Here is a 13,850-nt window from a genome sequence, read left to right as displayed (position 1 = left end):
CATTATCACTAGTATGGACAACTGGATTAATGTTCACGTTCAAAGGCACAGGTTCTAAAATGGCCAGGTCTTGATTCTTGCTAGTATATACCTTTCTCCCTTTGCTCGTGTTAGGTTTAACAGTTTTTTGAATATTAGTCTTCTGTTTAGGGATCGCCCCCTCTTTCATACCCCTATGGGTTAAATCACTAGCCATAGTTAGAATTTCAGTCTCCTTTTCAACTGAAGTGCTAGCCACAAGCAGAGAAAGATTAGGAGTAGCCTCCAGATCCTCCTGTGAACCTAGAGCGTCATGACCCCTATCGTTCTGTGCGTTTCCTGGATTTCCCAAAGCAGATACGCTATTAGGAGTACGAGCTTTGGCAATAAGACCTAGAGAGGAGCGTCTAGCTGCGGCTAGATCCTGGGACACCCTTCTATCCATAATTACTATCCCTTCATCGATTAAAGCATTAGTACGAACAATGAAGTCATCCAGGGTACCAGTCAGTTTCTTTACCCGCGCAGCAGCCCTGCTTCTAGTTTCTGGGCAACTCATGGCAGACCCTGCGAGTACCCAGAAATAAGGCAAAGGGTATATTTAGAGAATACAGCAGCCAGTCTCAAAATGTCAATGTCCTGCACGGTCACGATTGCAAAGTAAAACGGGTGGGTAACCTACTTACAGTTCAGTTGTAACCAAGTCCGTGGGAAAATGGCAATCAGGCAGAGTTTCTGGGCCAGGCCTCGGAGGGCCACAGAGGGCCCGCCCTTTGCCCGGGCTTAGCCCCGGGCGTCCCGCTCGCGTCCCGCGACGCGGGGGTTCCCGAGCTTTATGGGCCCGCCTAGCGCTCTCTGGGCGCGAGCCGCGTCACTCAGACGCGCCGCCGCGAGGCCTGCCGGCATTTGTGGTCTCCCGGAGCGGCGGCGCGGAGTCCGATGCCTCTGGACTCTTGGCGGTGGCGGCGGTGTTCCCTGGAGCAATTTCCGCCCTCTGGAATGCTGTATCAGCCCTCGACTGACTCTCGGCGGTGGCGGCAAGGTAAGTGGTTTCCCCCCACTCTGCCGGGGTTCCCGAGCTTTATGGGCCCGCCTAGCGCTCTCTGGGTGCGAGCCGCGTCACTCAGACGCGCCGCCGCGAGGCCTGCCGGGATTTGTGGTCTCCCGGAGCGGCGGCGCGGAGTCCGATGCCTCTGGACTCTTGGCGGTGGCGGCGGTGTTCCCTGGAGCAATTTCCGCCCTCTGGAATGCTGTATCAGCCCTCGACTGACTCTCGGCGGTGGCGGCAAGGTAAGTGGTTTCCCCCCGCTCTGCCGGGGTTCCCGAGCTTTATGGGCCCGCCTAGCGCTCTCTGGGCGCGAGCCGCGTCACTCAGACGCGCCGCCGCGAGGCCTGCCGGGATTTGTGGTCTCCCGGAGCGGCGGCGCGGAGTCCGATGCCTCTGGACTCTTGGCGGTGGCGGCGGTGTTCCCTGGAGCAATTTCCACCCTCTGGAATGCTGTATCAGCCCTCGACTGACTCTCGGCGGTGGCGGCAAGGTAAGAAGTTTCATCTAAAGGGAAGTGTAATCTAACGTATAGAGATTTTTTAAAGTTTCTACAAGCAAGGGATTTCCTGTTAAAAAAAGAGGAGGAGCTAAAAAAATTGAGCTAATAGAAAAACTGCACCAGGTGATCCATCCCTGTATTGGTATAGTATATAATTTCCTGAATACATTCAAGACAGATGACATGGCCAAAACTGCAGAAAAATGGGAAAACACATTAAACGTTCCAGTAGAGGCAGTATATAACGCCTTCTCACACCAGATCGGATTTCCAAATGGGGTAGAGGGAAGAGGACCCAATGTCCGCAATGTTCTCTATTTAAGGCAGATATCATTCATGTGTTTGCAACTAGTAACGTTCCTACGGGGGTAATCAGGCAGATTGAAGGCTTTTTAAGGGATGAACTGAAAGTAGAAATAACTTTAACCCCGGCTCTAATTTTACTGGGAATCAATGAAAGTGGCAGGGCTAATGAAGGTAGGGGGCTGATGTGCATCGATATGACTATCTTCCTGCTGTGTATTGCTTCAGTATGGCTAGATTCAAATCCCCCTCCTTTCAGCAATGGTTGGCCAGGTTGCTCGCAGTCTATGACCTTGAAAATTGCATTTAAGCATGTAAAAGCCATGGGGTGAGAAAGAAAAGGGCAAAATTTGGAAGCCCCTTGCGGCTTGGGTAGGGCAAAAAGAAGGGCAATGATGAACATCCAATCTAGCTATGTGAAATGTCTAATGGGCATACAGAAAGAAAACAAGTTTTACTGGAAATATGATTTATGACGTGCAATTCTTGGAAAGTCGGGTGATTTTAGCTGTATCTCCAGCTTCGGACTGTTTCTATTAGTACGATATTCTACTTTCATCCTTTTGTCGGGGGGGAGGGGGAGCTTGGGTAATTGGAGTAAAAGTTTAAAACTCAATAAAAATATTTTACAAAAAAAAGGACTCAGGTTCTGGAGACCCACCCAGTGTTTTTGTTTTATCCTTATTGTTCTGTTTCTATCCTTGTTTTTTAGAAGACTCAGGTACCTGCTTGGTATTATCCTTTTCAGAATTGCCTTTAAGCTGGGACTTATTAGGTCTGGACCCCAAATTTCCCCGACCTGTAGATGTATAGGTTTCAGCAATACATTTTGGTAATTTGTGCTCTTGAGCCGCAAAGTGAATCTGTTCTAGGTGTTGGTAAAATGCCAGTGCTGCTGCCTCCCCTTTAATATTACATACATTAATTGAGGAAACTGCGGCATAATTGCTGATTAATTTCATCCCCAAATCTAGGACAGATGCAGCCCCATGTTCATTTTGAATCTGTATGGATAGTGTACCATGTGTAATGGTATATATGACAGCAAATACTGCCCCAAGTTGCACAGTTCTCTATTGTGGGAACCATATCAAGTGGTAGGCACATTGTGAGAGTTCTATGTTTGCCTTGGGGTCCCGTATGGGAAAACACTGTTTTAAGCTGGTTTGTTTTTTGTGCAACCCAGAACAGACTTTCCTCTTGTCTAGCAGGAATGTTACCCATAATTGTATTAATAGTTACTGAACTAATTTTAGACACATCTAACTGTGGCTAAATCGATTTAATAGTCCTCCCTGGGATAGTTGTTATTGTATGCATAATAAACTGTGTTAAACATCTATATAGTCTAATTAGACTTGTGTAAACAGCACAGAGGTCTGCAAGATTTAATTATGCTAAGTTTTGGTATGGTGTATAGCCGGCTAGTACTGGCCAGGTCGCCCCTTCATCACAGAGGGGACCCAGTCTTACATTGCTTAGTGGATATGGGAGGGTTACAACCAATTCTTGTGTTCCTGATATGTTAATGGCATTTCTAACCTTCAAAAGCTCTGTATTTACCTGGTAATGCAGCTGGAGTGTATGTATGAAACGTTTGTGAAGTGCCCTCTGTAGTGTCCTTCCCACATTGGGTACTCATGAATGAATACAGCACATATGGAGCTTGGTATTGCACGTCTTTATTCCTCAGCGTGTAACTGCGAACTCAATGTTCAAAACATGAAGTCTATTCTCCATACCCGAACACTTATGGCATAGTTCTATGGAGTCCATTAGGAACAAAATGGCTCCCGTTATTGCTAACTCACAAGACACTGCACCATTGATTGCAGAAAGTGAACCCAAGAGTAGAATACCTGTTATATATATGGTTCATGGCCTTGATCATGAAGGAGACCTCTCACCCTCCAACAGGGAGCCCATGTTGCAGCATTAGTACTGTAACAGCATGTTTGTAATTAACAGGAATAATAGTAGCTGGCATCATATTTAAAGAATGGAATTCGAAGAAAGGAAAATACCATAGTGGGGGTAACCCTTTTGAGGTTTAAGCAACCTTTAGACAAAAATAGGGATTTCCTATTAAGCTGAGGAGGATTAATATCTACCACCATAGAAATCTCCATATAAGGTGAATAGGAGACCTTGTGCACACACATGAACTAATCAGGAGACACAGTAAATAAGTGCCTAACCTAGAATGTTGGTGGCACCATGGTTCTCATGAATTAAGTAGGACTGTGTATCTGGACAGCATAAAGGTCAGAAGATGGGAACTCAGTTAACACATCTGGAAATGTTGGCCTAATTCCTAGCTAGCTCACTGTGCCCCATCTGAACCACTAACCATATCAGGGTGCCAGATGGTATCAGTAACCTCTAACAAGACCACTCTTTTTTCCCCAAGGAAATCATGGAAACAGATCTATCCTTTCTTAGTCACTTATGAATCCCCAAGACAAGCACAAGAAAGAAACAAATTGGCTTTTCAAACATTTATTGAAACAATTGTATTCTTGTATAGAAAGAGTGTGCTCCAATCATTAGGCAGAAGAAGCCAAGCATGGTAACCAGCATTACAAGAATGGTGAAAAAGATAAAAAAGTTCCACCATTACAACATTACTATATGATTATACCCTTACCTATTACTACATATACTATTGAGAGCATAGTGGGAGTACCCTCTGCCAGATCCATTGGAATACCCTAACTCCCCAAACCTGGGTATGATGTGTCAGGAAGCCGGCCTGTGTAAAACAGGCTATCGTCCTTTGCATGATAGAGGTCAGAGTCAGCAGGAATGCATCTCAGTCACAGTGTGTTGTGTTCCAGGTCAATCCCAGCCGAAGTGCTCCTCTGCTGAATGTAATGCAGAGGGCATTTATATAGCATAAAAGCAATCGTTCAAATTGCACTGTGTCAAAAGTGCAGCGCTGATGGTTCGGCTGGAGCCTTGGAACTCTCTAAATACTAAATACATGGGCATCACTTTCTTTGTACCTAGCCTTGGACAGAGTGTATGAACAACATGACAATAATGCTTACTAAGAAAGCTTCCTAGTACATTATCTTTTGAGTGTAAAACATGTAAAAAGTCACCATTAGAAAAAGATGTCAAGCTAAAATGTGTTGCTGAAATGGAGACTTATTAACAACAAGGGGTGGTGAAGAATTGGCTTGGTAGTTTGGTCTGCCCTGTTCCCATGATGCACTGGGCCAGGGACAGACTAATTTGCATATAGCCAGGTTCTGAGCTGGGATGGGGCAGTGAGATAAATAACGGTGATGGATCAAGCCCTGATCTTTGGACTGGGTAAGAGTGGTCTGCTTAATTCAGACACTCTGTTCATCACCACCCCCTTTTCTGAACCGAAATGGAGACTTAGTCTGGGTCCTATTGCATGCCACAACAGCGATGTATTACGCAATTGTGCAACATTTCAAATATTAAAACAGTGAAAACACCACACAAAAAGATCTCACACCAGATTAGAAAAATAGAGCTTAATTTAATAAATATAACAAGACCACAACCTCAAAACTTAAATCAGTATAACCGTATTCATGAATTTCTAAAGAATGCATTGTTAAATAGCATCTAAAAGCAGGAAGCACCAACCACAGCTATCTGGTCACGCTGCAGTGGGTAAAAGTCTTCAGTTCCGTCCGACTGTGACGGACTGCAGGTCAGAAACAGATTAGTACTGCTGAGGTTTTTCTAAGAGTGCCATTCGCGTTGGAGAGGATCCCAGTGAGCAAGGAGCATTGCAGATGGTGGTGCGAGGAGCAGGCCGGGGTTCACTGATGGGCGCACTTTTGCTTCATCCTGATGGCCCTCCACGGGCGATCAATGCTTGGTGTGTGAAGAGATGAGCTGGCAGCAACTTGCACTGAATTTTAGAGTGAGCAGCACAGTTTTTGTGAGAACGGGTCAGTTCATGGTTGCAGAGAGCCCAAAAAGTTGCTTTCAAGAGCCAGTGTGCCCCACTAAGAGTTCAGGACCTGAGAGGCAACACTTGGGTGTCAGAAACACGTTGCACGTTGCAGCTGGGTCAAGTAGTTAGTTGAGGAGCTTTTTATGTCCCTAAGACTCAGATCAGGAGGACAGCAGACTAACCCTTTGAGTCGCTCCGGAGTCCAGGGTTCAAGATTACTTTGCAGGTCCAGTTATTCCTCCCCAGGCAAGAGAGCAGCAGGCAGCAGGTCAGCACAGCAGGGAAGCAGTTCCTTAGAGCAGCAGTCCAGCAGAATGGTAGTCCTTGGAGCAACACAGCAGTTCTTCTTCTTGGCTGAGTGTCCGCAGGTCCAGAAGTGTACTGAAGAGTTGGTGCCGGAGGGCCTTCTTTTATACCCAGTTGTGCCTTTGAAGTGGAGAGAAGCTACTAGGGGCATTTCTTTGAAGTGCACAGATGCCCTGTCTTCCCTGGCCTGGCTCCAAACTAACTGGAAGGGCTATGCAGCACTTTGTGTGGAGGCAGGAAACAGCCTATTCAAGTATACGTTTTGCTGTGTCTAGGGCCGTCCTCTGAGCCTGCCAGTGATGACCCATCCAGTTACACCTAACCTTCCATTGTGTGTGGGCATCTAGGAGGAATACTGAAAAGTACAACTGTCACCCACAGACAGTCATGTGACTGAGAGACCAGCTGCAGGCACCAGATGTCTAAGGAAATGCCAACTTTCAAGAAAGGGCAATGTATGATTTGTAATTTAAAATTCAACTTCACCATATGTTAGGTTTTTTAAATTGTTATTCCAGATACACCATGCGTAAACTGGATACCTCTTCACATTTGGAAATTACACTTAAATGCCCCCTGCGCCCTGGGCTGTCCAAAGCCTACCCTAGGGATGACTTATGTGTATTAAAAAAAAAGGTGTGGGCCTGGCAAAAGGTTTATTTTACCAGTTTGAAACGGCAGTCTAAACTGCACTCACAGGTTCTACACTGGGAGGCCTAAGACATGTTTAAAGGGCTACTTAAGTGGGCATATATAAATATATATAAATATAAACAAAAGGAGGTCTCCTTAGAAATCCATCAAGGGACAAGGAGAAACCGTTTGAAAAATAAACAAATGTCCCTACTTAAGTGGGCCCCACGCTCAGTGCTGCAGACCAACTAGTAGCATTTAATTTACAGTCCCTGGTCACGTGTATCACCACTTTATTAGCAACGTACAAGTAAGTTGAATATGCCAATCGGGTATAAGCCAATTCTACCCTGTTTTAAGAAGAGAATACAAGCACAGTGCACAAAGTTCTATGGCCAACAAATACAAATTCAGCAAAAAGTGGAGGTCTGAAGGCAAAAAGTTTGGGATAACCCTGCAAAAGAGGCCAAGTTCAACACAAAGGATTTGCAAGTTCCATCTACATTAAACGTTACATTGAGACAGAATGTATGATGATACAGGAGGGAAACAACCTTTACAACGCAACTTTTACAACAAACTACCATTACAACGAGATTTTTACAACGCAAAAACTATTACAACGCATGTTTTTACAACGCATGTTTTTACAACGCAGGTACCTTTACAACGCATACCATTACAACGTAAGTATTGGTAAGTATATAGTTTGTATAGTATTATAGTTTTTGGGTAAAGGGGTATTTTTAGGGTTCAGGGTCAGTTTTCAGTTTTTGGGTAAAGGGGTATTTTTAGGGTTCAGGGTCAGTTTTCAGTTTTTGGGTAAAGGGGTATTTTTAGGGTTCAGGGTCAGTTTTCAGTTTTTGGGTAAAGGGGTATTTTTAGGGTTCAGGGTCAGTTTTCAGTTTTTGGGTAAAGGGGTATTTTTAGGGTTCAGGGTCAGTTTTCAGTTTTTGGGTAAAAGGGTATTTTTAGGGTTCAGGGTCAGTTTTCAGTTTTTGGGTAAAGGGGTATTTTTAGGGTTCAGGGTCAGTTTTCAGTTTTTGGGTAAAGGGGTATTTTTAGGGTTCAGGGTCAGTTTGGGGTTTTTGGGTAAAGGGGTATTTTTAGGGTTCAGGGTCAGTTTGGGGTTTTTGGGTAAAGGGGTACAGGATAAATTAAATTAGATTAAATTAATTAAAATAAATTAAATTAATTAAATTAATTAAATTAAATTAATTATATTAAATTACATTAAATTAATTAAATTAATTAAATTAATTAAATTAATTATATTAAATTAAATTAAATTAATTAAAATAATTAAATTAAATTAATTAAATTAATTAAATTAAATTAAATTAATTAAATTAATTATATTAAATTACATTAAATTAATTAAATGAAATTAAAATAATTAAAATTAATTAATTATATTAAATTACATTAAATTAAATTTAATTAATTAAATTAAATTATTTACATTAAATAAATTACATTAAATTAAATTACATAAATTAAAATAAATTAAATTAAATTAAATTAATTAAATTAAAATAAATTAAATTAATTAAATTAATTAAATTAAATTAAATTAAATTTAGTTAATTTACATTAAAAAAATATTATATACTTACTAATATTTACGTTGTAATGGTATGCGTTGTAAAGGCACCTGCGTTGTAAATACCAGCGTTGTAATGGTACTTCGTTGTAATGGTTCCTGCGTTGTAAAAATTGCGTGGTAATGGTAGTCGTTGTAAAAGTATGCGTTGCAACGTCATACATCCGATACAGGAGAGTCATTCAGTCCTTCATAGACCACAATGGAGGCATACCAGCAGGCCAGATATTTAATATTATTAAATATTAACAGACACTTTAATATGATGTACTATGTGGTCTTTACTTTTATATAGCTTGCCTTCGTATCTAACTGTTAGTGGTTATTACACTGTTGTTGTGTGTAACACCAATATTCATGGAACTGGACCAGGTAAAATGCATCGGTTGTGTGCACAGTCAAGAACTAATATTGTTACACCTCGTCTTTGTGTATCTCTCTGCTAGTTTGCAGTAACACTATCCCAGATAGTGGGGGTTTCTCCTATTTGTTTTAAGACACCATTGAACTATGAGCAACATTAGACCTTGTGTTAGGTTTGGAACATAGTGACAAATGCTGTTGGTAGTTCCTGTTTTGAGTTATCAAGGATGGGGTATGTAGGAGGCATGGCTGATTTGTAAATCATTTGGTGTTCTCTTCTTATTAATGAGGAATATATGACTGTGTGTATTCGTATGCCAGGGTGAGTAGGAACAAGATGCATATAGGTGCAATATCATTGTCTAGTGAAGGTTGCAGTAGTTTCCCATTCTCCTGCAGTTTTTTATTTTTGGAGTGTTTGAAATGGCCCTTTTTGCAGGGTTATCCCTAAACGTTTTGATTCTTCCTCCCTTGTTTTTCCTGACCTGTGGTTGTTGGCAATAGGACTCTGGGCACTTTACCACTACTAATCAGTGCTAAAGTGCATATGCTCTCTGTATACATTGTTATTGTGATTGGTTATCCATGATTGGCATATTTGTATCACCAAGAAGTCCCTGGTAAAGTGCACTGAGTGTGCCTGGGCGGGTGATTCAAATGCTACTAGTGGGCCTGCAGCACTGATTGTGCCTCCCACATGAGTAGCCCTAAAATGGTGTCTCAGGCCTGCCACTGCGGTGCCTCGGTGCAGTTGCTAACTGCCATGCTGCTCTGGCCACTGTCCACACTGGCCAGGCCTAACCCTTCCCTTTCTGTACACATTGGACACCCCTATGGAAGGCCCTAGTTACCCCCCTGGGCAGGGTGCAGTACATGTGAAAGGTAGAGCATGTACTAGTGTAGGTGACATGCTCTGGTAGTGAATTACAGCCATTTTTGTTTTTCACTATTGTAAGGCTATCTTGCACATAGGTTATAATGGGGAATGCTGTGTATAATGTTTACCTGCATATCTTCCCATAGGAGAAAGATAGAAATTAAAGTTTGGTATCCCTGAACTTAGAATTTAATAACCTATCTTTTAGGAAGGATGGTTTTTAAATCCTGTGTTTGAGACCAGTACTTTTAGAAAGTGGCTGTTCTCTTGTCTGTCCTTTGTGTACTTTGGCCTGTTTGTGACTTGACTGTCTGGTCTGTCAGTGACAGGGGCTAGGGATCCCCCAGGAGGCTGGATGAGTCAGCCCTAGGCTGAATAGCTGCATCTGCATCTTGAGTGTTCAGAGGGGATAGCACCTGGGCCTGAATAGGGCTGTGTCTGCCTTCCACAATGCTGGCTCCACCCCCTGCTGAGCGGCCGACGATCCTGCCCCTCTCTATGAAAGGAAAGAGGAAATCAGAAAAACAAAGTGCTCCAGGACTGACCAGAACTGGTTCTGACTAAGTCAATGCCTCTCTGCCTCCAGAGAACAAAGGAAAGACTGGTATAAAAAGGGCTACCCAGACTACAGGAAATTAGATCATCCTGGAATCAAGAAGGAACCTCTGCCAAGGAGAAAACTGGAAGACTGAAGAGGAAGGACTGTCCTGCTGTGTGTTTTTGGGCTGACCTGCATTTGCTTTGCTGCCCTCGGAGAGGGGAAGGACTTTGCTGGCGCTGTGTCCCCTTTCTTGAAGAGATCTCCAAGGGCTTGAGATGAGCTGGCCTCCTGTTAAGAAGTCCCAGGAACAAAAGGGCTTCACCCCCAGCTTCCCTCTGAACTCTGTTGTGTGAGTTCTGCCCTTCCTAGAGTGTTTGATCTCTTTGTGGGGCCTCTGGAAGTTGTTGCCTGCTGTTTGGGGAGCTGGTTAAGAAGAAGAACAGGGGAACCTCAATTTTCATGCATCGCTGGCTTGCGGAGCGCATCGTCGTCAGTGCGAGAAAGTTCCCGTCACCATGAAGATCACCACAGCGCCTGTTGCCGCTGCAAGAACTGATGCATCGTTCGCTTGTGGAGTGCATCGCCCCAGTGCGGAAAGATTCCTGTCGCTGCGAGTATCATCGCAGAGCCTGTCGTTGCTGTGAGAAACCGTCATATCGCTTGCTTGAGGATCACATCCCATTGCTGCGACCATCGTCGCAGAGCCAACACATCGAGGGGCCACGAGAGGAGAAGATCAATGCTGAGCCGCCGTCCCGAAGATCGTCACATCGTGCCTGGGCGAGAGGCTTCCTACCGAACCTGCGCACCAGAATCTATACAAGGCATCACATCCCTCACCATACAGACCGGATTCGTCGCAACACGCCCGCTGCGTGCAGCGGGGTTGTCGCATCGCCTCCCCAAGGTCTCAGGAGTGACACATCGCTTGTTTTTCAATGCTGCAGCTTCCACTTGGAACTTTTGTCACATCTACAGGTACTTTGGGCTAAAAGTGATGCAACTCTGGATTATTTTGACTCAAACCCTAGAACTCTTTTAAAATTATATTCTTGAACTGTGTGATTTGGATTTTTGTCATTTTGGTCTTGTGTAGTTTAGAAAAATATACTTAATTTTTCTAAACTGGTGTGGAGTCCATTTGAGGTGTTTTCATTGTGTTACTGTGAGTGTTGGTACAAATACTTTACACATTGCCTTTAATAAACCTGTCTGCTCATGCCATGCTACCAAAGGGGTGAGCAGGGGTTATCAATTGAGTGTATCCCCCTTACCCTGACTAGAAGTGTGGGTCCCTATTTGGACATTGGCACCTACCTCTGCCAACTAGAGACCCCCAGATCTAAGATGGAGGTTACACAATTGAAGAGTTCCAGTTGCGACAGTGGGATTATAGCTAATATAGGGGTTGTATGAACTGCGACTCACAGCTTGTTGCTTAGCAATGTATAACTCATTAGAAAGTATTTGCTAATTCGGTGTTCTTGCCTCAGAGGGAAGGGTTTCTAGGGACAGTGAGATTATGTATTTGTCCAATAAGATTACACAAACTGTGTTGATAGAATAAGTGGTACTAGTTAACTGATTTTGGTTTTGGAATATTGGTAGGAATAGGCAGTGAAGGGAATGCCTCCTCTGACTAGCACTGTTTTGATGTGGGTGGGCACAGAGTTTGGTAGTTGAGGAAAAACATTGTCTAGTCTAATGGGGTCACACTAAATATAAAGAACATCAATGACACATTAAAAGACACTGAGTAAGATCTGGAACCCAATGTAGGAATATTAAGTTGATAACATCACTGGGAACATACTTTATGACTGAGAATTCTAAAGAGGAGCTTGCTTGGTCAGATGTTTGCATCACATTTCGCTACTAGTATGGGGGAGTTCAAATATGGTCCCAGATGGTTCATGTACTGGCAAGATTAACATATGCAACACTCCATGTTAGGATGGTGTAGGGTCAGTTGTGTTTCAAGAATTTTTATGCCCTCAGTGTCCCTGATCAGGATCTTCTAAGGGAGCGTTAGGGCAAAGAGGAATATACATATTTGTGTATGTTTGATGGCATACAAGACATAGGTTTCTAAATGTCACCATCACAAAAACAGGAGTGGTGGAACTGTTCCATAAAGGGTGATGGGAAATGTTGCGCTTGTAGCACACTATGAAAGAATTCTCACCCCATTCCTTGCTAAGCAAGTTTGTTTGTCCATATTAATTCCGTTGTGACAAGTAATGCAAAAAAATGTATGTAACTTGTAGATGTATTATGATTCAAGCACAAAGTGGGTGGTTCAAATCACCCAGCAGATCATACATTTGAATTTAATTTAGATTGAAGTAGAGAATCTTATCATGTTGACTTGTCAAACTGATTCCCTCAAGGAAATTGCTTTTAATCGTTCGGAACTGTCTGATTGAATTAACTCTGATAAAAGTATGGTGATTTCATGGATAGTTTCTTTTTTAGGTCGAGCATTCAAGACTTCTTGTATATACTTTAGTATATACTTATATGTGTATGTACTTTGTGGTCTCTGGAGATCAGCCTTAGGACTTGTCTACTTCCGCTTAGGGACTTTTTTTCTGTTCAACGGCCTCAATTAGCTGTCTTGATAGAAAATGTCTAGTAGATGTCAGTAAAATACCAGAATTGCTTTCTGCTTGTTCAACTGCCTCCATTTAACTGTCTTGATAGAAAACGACCAGTAGAGGTCAGTAAAATACCAGAATTGCTTTCTGCTTAGTGACTTTCTTTTTTAAATTTTTCTGGCATCTGCCTCCATTTAACTTTCTTGATAGAAATCGACCAGCAGAGGTCAGTAAAGTACCAGAATCACTTGAGCATTCTCTAGATTCCAATCCATAGAAATTGTCTTCCAAGAGCAGCCGCAGACAGTAATATTTTTTCCAATCTTGTATATTCAGTGATATGACCACCGAAGGCCCTGATTTTATATTAAAAACAGAGCTTTGGACTATGCCATTTCCCCATGAAAGCCAATATTTCTCTCCAGGTGTTTCCATACCTGGTGTGTCATGCAGTTTGGTGCTTACTTTCCCTCCATGTTAAAGAACAGTAGATGTTTCAGCACCCAGGCTAATATGCTGCATGGCTAAATACATATAAGGTCCCATGGCGAGACCAATTGCATTGCAAATGCTTGTTACTGCGAATTGCCTGAATTCTTTTCTGATCTGATCTCTTTGAAATTATTTTTCAAAAAGCAAGTTAAGACCAGCTGTTGTGTTTAGCCCTGTGCAAGATGAACAGGGAACAACGTAATGAATATCAGAAGCATACTGTGGCAAATCACATGATAGTTAACACAACCTTTGGCATGGAGCCCTACCGTGTATGGGCCCACAGTAGCGACCACAGATTTTTACAAGCATGTCTGAGGCTAAACATTTTAAGGGGGATTTTCCTTAACTATGTTTTTATCATGCTTGCATTTTAGTATGTCCATTTGACTCTTGTTTACCTCAGAATACAATGCGTTTTATAATTTTTGTAAATTGTAAGCGCCATTAGAAAGTGTTTCCTGATGCCAATATTGAGACACTGGAATATCAGGCAATTCAGACAAGCCATGTTTTTTACCTAGTCATTATCATTAAATCATATTTGTTGAGAGGTGGCCACGTTCATCTAGAGTTATCAGATAGCGGAGAACTTTATGATACGATATGGGCCTCTTGCATCAGTCCTGTTATTTGTTGCTTGATTTGTGCTGCCTATTTGCACATACA

Source organism: Lissotriton helveticus, chromosome 5_1 (assembly GCF_964261635.1).
Source record: "Lissotriton helveticus chromosome 5_1, aLisHel1.1, whole genome shotgun sequence".
NCBI classification, from domain to species: domain Eukaryota; kingdom Metazoa; phylum Chordata; class Amphibia; order Caudata; family Salamandridae; genus Lissotriton; species Lissotriton helveticus.
The sequence above is the reverse complement of the archived record's forward strand: the minus strand, read 5'-3'. Positions refer to the sequence as shown.